The 6,049-nt window shown below is 43.6% G+C and overlaps 1 long non-coding RNA gene across 1 annotated transcript; it reads right to left on the bottom strand.

Annotated features, from left to right (window-relative positions):
- Nucleotides 1-1,559: 1,559 nt before the first annotated feature.
- Nucleotides 1,560-3,573, bottom strand: LOC128436283 (uncharacterized). The gene is made up of 2 exons (XR_008337997.1): nt 3,286-3,573; nt 1,560-2,472 (listed from the first exon to the last, which is right to left on the bottom strand). It is a non-coding gene; the product is annotated as an uncharacterized LOC128436283 (long non-coding RNA).
- Between the last annotated feature and the right edge of the window lie 2,476 nt (nt 3,574-6,049).

The following is a 6,049-nucleotide window of genomic DNA, read 5'->3' as shown; positions in this document are numbered from 1 at the left end:
CATGAAGCAAAAACATTAAATAACTACAGGTTTCATTCATCTGGATGAGAGATGATGTGCATCTGAGTGTAAACCACAGATCTGTAGCCTGGATGCCAGACGAACTTAGCCCCGCCCACAACAGATTTGGTCGGGCAGTTCGGTCTGGAGTCGCTCCATTGGGAAAAAATTATGGCCGGACCGGGCCAATCAGATTGTCAGGGCGGGCTTTATACGATGATTGACAGATGATCAACGGTAACGTAATCAACCACGTCATCACAGTGCCCTCGGGTTGAATTCGTTTTCAACAAACATGGCTGCCGCTGGCGAGCTGAGATGTGTAGATGCTGCCATTGAGTCTGTTTTAGAAGACATCGACAGCGCATTCATTTTGAAAGAGGAACACAGAACGTGGAGGCGACGCCAGAGCACCGCGCTAATCCCTATCGCCCCGGCGCTTGGCTGTTCACACCGGACACTGAAGCGACGCTGAACCGCCGGGCAGCGCTAATAATATCACCCGTTGATCCAGTAGATCGCTGCACGGCTTTGTGCCGGTCACACCGGAGGCTGAAGCACCGCGCTGCGCCAAGGCTGCCTCGCGGTGCTTCAGCCTCCGGTGTGACCGGCACAAAGTTTTAACATGGGAGTGGATGGGAGCCAGCTGTTATTTAAGGCTTGGCGCTGCGCTGAAGCGTCCGGTGTGAACCCGGGTTAGTAAATAACTCACAATGCGTTGCTTAGCATACGTCACATACTACGTTGCTCTGATTGGTTGTAGGTCTATCCAATTGAGCGAAGAGGAATTTTACTTCCTGGTCAGTTGAAACACGCCCCATAATTTTTTCCCAATGGAGCGACTCCAGACCGAACTGCCCGACCAAAATGTTGTGGGCGGGGCTAAGTTCGTCTGGCATCCAGGCTAACAGATCTATAGAGCAGCGTATCTTTTAGAGATAAACACACTCACGTACATTCTCATGAAGCGAATAAAAACCTCTCTCTAGAACTAGAACCACAAATCCTCTCCAGCAGCAACGAGCTGTGACTCATCACAAACTCAAAGATCCTGCAGGAGGACGTCAACCACCTTCTTCTTCTTCTTCTTCTTCTTCTTTGTTGGTGGAGGTGTAGTTGTGAAGAGAGGAGGTGAAGGAAAGCGTGTGCAAACTTTTTCAGGTTTCTGTATGTTTATTGTATGATCATTGTTTTGCAGTGTTTGTGTACGTGTAGCAGGGCCGGCCCAAGCCTTTCGGGGGCCCTAAGCAGAATTTGATATTGGGGCCCCCCCTCCCACCTAGCGGAGTCATTTGCGCTCGACGATTATTGACAAAAATGTCACACTACAATGATTTGACAATGAATTAATTGACATTATCAATTGTATTAATACTGAATTACGTAGATGTGATTTCCTGTATTTTTTATATGGCCAGCTGGAGAAGGGAAATACCTAAATTTAAGCATATTCATAGCATTTTGCTTTTTGAATTATTGAGATGGTGACTTGGGCTTGGGCTTCAGTGCCCCTTGACCTCTTGGGCCTGGAAGGCTCATTCAGTTGCTCTCATGCCAAAAATATTCTAGACTTTTGTCCCTTGATAGACCCCTGTATTATTATAGTCGTTATTTACACCAAAACAGTCACCTTTTAACCTTAGAGGGCACTTAGATCACAGATTTATTTTAAACTTTCATATTCAAAGTAAAGCATCAAGTGTGGTTTACTGAAGTTAAATTGTAAAATAATTAAATACCACAGCATTTGTATTTTTTTTTAAAGTATCAGTTTAATAAACAGATCTTTCAACAGATTTGTAAATGTGCAATCTTAAACTGAAATCAAAATACACAAACATTAGTATTATCAAAAATAACATTAAAAAATAAAAAATAAATAATGATAGTGCCTCTGTATTCCAAACAAACGATCACAAACATATTAAATAAATAATTTGCAACTGTGCAAATGCGTATTAAGTTAGCAATTTCCAATTACAAAATAAAACCAAAATAGACAAGCATGAATATAATAAAAAATAGAACGTTACATAGATACATAGATTAAATAATGAAAGTGACTCAGTATTCAATTAACCTTTTAAACTAACTATTTGGAACTTCTAAAATCAAACTGTTTCAAAACATTCAAATAAACGATAATAACAAAACTGATAAGTCAGTAACATGACAGCAAGGGTTCAACAATCAATTATTGTGAAAATATTCCCAACTGTCTCAATACAATGTAACTGTCCTCAAAATCTTTCCTTCCTAGCTTTTCGGGAGGCAAAGTCATTGATGACATCATTATATGATATTGCTTGGCCAACTTTGCTATTAATACTAATAACAATAAAAGACTATGTAGCCATTTGCCATCAAGAAAAACCTCACCTGCTGTATCATCAGCTGTGGAGGCACTGACACTTGATGACACATCGGGGGCAGGTACAGTTGGTTGTGCTCCAAAATACTTCAACAGTGTTCCTGAAAAAATAACATTGCAAAAGTGCATAGTTGATAGTGAGTTTATGAAAAATGAGTTTATTTTGCCATCATTACTTACACTCATCAACAAACAATTCCACACCTAACCATTCCTATTCTAGTGAGGCAAAATAAGGCACAGCCTAATTGCAGTGTGGTGAACACTTAACATCCTAAATATAATATTAATACAATATAAGTATATTTTTATCACAGACGTCTCCTCACTTCAACATGGTGTTTTCTCATAAAGACCAATAGGCCATCTCTCAACAAAGATCTTAGAGCAGAGCGCACATTGTGCTCCATCTTTGGCTGAGATGTCACTTTTACTAACGTGCACAGGCACAGCAATGCTAGCTTGCATCCCTTACACCTAGAAGGTTAAGTTCACCTTTGGCTGTTTCCTCCAATATAAACCGATATCTCACGGACTAAGACTCTGCACTTAGTCGCTGTCAGACTCACCACTATGTCACATTTATAAAACAGTACTGTTTTCATGTAGCTAGCTACTAGCGCTAATGTCCACCTCAGTCAGCGAGCTAACGTTAGATTAAGCCTGGCAAGAGCTAGCAGTACATGTTTGATTGAACATCCTAAACACTGCCAATATCGTTGACATCTGATATACACCTAGATAAATGTATATTAATGAGATACATACACTGTTGATGAATATAGCTCATGTGATGGCAAATATAAGATGACATTAACTCGCTAGCTAGCTAGCTAGCTAACTCCTATGATAGCTTGAGCTGCTCCTCCCTCAAATGAGTTCAAAACATATTTTAAATAATCATGCAATCATACCTTTATCTTGCTCTTTGTTCTCATCTTCTGTCCTTTTCTTTTTCCGTTTTTGGGCACCAGAGAGATACGTCCTTTTAGATGACATGCATATATATGTCCCTTCCAACTTAACCTTGAGTATTATGCAGTGTCTGTCTATGACCGCGAATTATCTGTCAGCAGATTGAGCACGCAGTTGATATGCATGACTTGAACGCTGGCAGATATATTGATCGTAAAATCAGAATTTTCTTGTATAGATGTATTCTTTATTTCATTCAATCAGGTCACTTGTTTAAGTTATTTAATATTATTATTATTATTATTTTTAATTATTTTTAATTATAATTTTTTTTTTCCGATAGGGGGCCCCCTGGCGGTCAGGAGGCCCCAAGCGCCCGCTTGTATCGCTTATGCCTCGGGCCGGGCCTGACGTGTAGTGTAGTTTTCTGTGTGTTGTGCGTGTCTGTGGGGGGGATGGCGTCCGTAGGGACGCCGCCGATGTCCCTGAGACATGCAGGCAGGCTGGTGCCTCAGCTCAGCTCCACAGTGGAGCAGGTGCTGCTGGCCGTGTGGGAGCAGGTGGGGCACGGGAACATCACCTACGCTTCCAGGATGAACAAGGCGCTGGTGATCTTCTTTAAGGATCCAGACTCGGTCACTAAGCTCATTGAAAGCGGGGTTACAGTAGAGGAGGAGTTCATTCAGGTGTCCCCGTTAGCGGTAGCTTCCACCCTGATCACCGTGTCCGGGGTCCCTCCGTTCATCCCCAATGAAGCTCTGGAGAGAGAGCTGCGGCGCTTCGGGAAGTTCGCGAGTGGGTTCCGCGCGGTGGGTCTGGGCTGCAAAGACCTGAAGCTGAAGCACGTCCAGTCTCTGAGGAGACAAGCCTTCATGTTTCTGGAAAATGAGAACCACACACTAGACGTGTCTTTCCGGGTTCGATATGAGGAACAGTTCTACATGGTGTACGCGAGCTCGGGAAGCATGAAGTGTTTTCAGTGTGGAGAAGTGGGACACAAGAAAGTGACGTGGTGCATGTTACTGAGTCCGAGGTGACGGTGAAGCAGGTCGTAATAGGAAAGGTGTCTGTTGCCAGCGTACAGCAGGGGATGCAGTGTGGTCCTGCTCAGCAGACTGAACAGATACAGGCTGAATTAGACAGCAGTCAGGTTAGTGAGATGGACGTGGAGGATGACTATGAATCGGACAATGTGTCTCTAGCTGACAGCGTCTCACAAAGCACAGATTTATATTCATTAAAGGAGGTCAATGAGTTTTTAGATGAATCATTTGGCAAAGCAGTGGAGGTGGCAGAGTATTTCCCAGACATTAAGAAGTTCATCCAGACAGTCAGTACCCTCCAGAAAGAGGTAGGGACGGATGTCCTGGATGAGAAACGCAGATATAGGCTCAGGAAGCATGTGACTGCAGCACGAAAAGGTCTTCCATGTAAGATACGGTCCAAGAGAAGGAAAAATTGTAAATAAAATTGACCATGACCATTCATCACTGGGTGTTTTCATTCTGCTGTGTTTACCTGTTTGTCCTTTTACGCTCTATTTTTTATCCTCTCATGGCATTAAAGGTAGCCTCATTAAACATGAACGGGGGGAGAAGTGCTAATAAAAGGTTTTTAGTGTCAGAACTTTTTTAAGTAAAAAAGCTGGATGTCCTCTTTTTACAGGAGACTCACAGTGATTCACTGAATGAGACAGACTGGGGAGTATGGTGGGGGGGGCAGCACGTACTCAGCCATGGTTCTAACCTGAGCGCTGGAGTCGCTGTTTTATTTTCTCCCTCATTAAATATGACTTTTCTATCCAGCACAGAGATCGTGGCAGGCAGGGCTCTGAGTATAAGAGTGGAAATACACAGTATTATTTTTAATCTAATCAACGTGTATGCACCAAACCACGGTCCTGAACGGGTTACTCTTTTTAAATTATTAAAAAACAAGTTGGACAGTGTGGGTCAAGGGGAGTGTATAATAATGGGGGGGGATTGGAACTGCTGCACAGACGTCACTTTAGACCGGACAGGACAGGAGCTCCATCCTCAGTCCTCCTCTTTTCTGGGCCAGACAGTCATGGAGGCGGATCTAGTGGACGTGTGGAGGAGGAAACATCCTTCCACCAGGCAGTATACCTGGATCAAAATAACAGATGGCAGGGTCAGTGGGGCCCGGCTGGACAGATTTTACATATCAGCTCCTTTTATCACACGTGTGACAAACTGTCAAATCCACCCGGTTGGTTTCACAGACCATCATTTGGTTTTAGTAGAGCTACTTTTATCTCCTGCTAGAAAGCATGGATCCTTCTGGCATTTTAATGTTAAGCTTTTAAATGATTTAAATTTCTGTGACAATTTTAAACTGTTCTGGGCCAACTGGTGTTCCAAGAAAGACTCGTTTCCCTCCCTGGGTCAGTGGTGGGAGGTCGGCAAGGGTCAGATTAAGGTCTTCTGCCAGCAGTACACTGCATACTCTACAAGAAACATTAAAAGAGCGATGGAGCAGTTGGAGGAAGACATTAAGGAGCTGGAGAGGGTACCTACCAACACAGAGAAATTAAAAGGTAAAAGGCAGCAGCTGAACTCCTTTCTCCAGGAGAAGGCCAAAGGAGCTCTGGTCCGAGCTCGGTTCCAGGAATTAAAAGACATGGATGCACCTACCACGTTCTTTTTTAACCTGGAGAGATCCGTGGCCCAGGGGAAGCAGATGGTGGGTCTCCGGCTGCCGGATGGGAATGTTACATCTGAACCAGCCGAGATGAGGAGACAC

This window comes from Pleuronectes platessa (genome assembly GCF_947347685.1).
Source record: "Pleuronectes platessa chromosome 2 unlocalized genomic scaffold, fPlePla1.1 SUPER_2_unloc_1, whole genome shotgun sequence".
Taxonomy (NCBI): Eukaryota; Metazoa; Chordata; class Actinopteri; order Pleuronectiformes; family Pleuronectidae; genus Pleuronectes; species Pleuronectes platessa.
The sequence above is the reverse complement of the archived record's forward strand: the minus strand, read 5'-3'. Positions and strand labels throughout refer to the sequence as shown.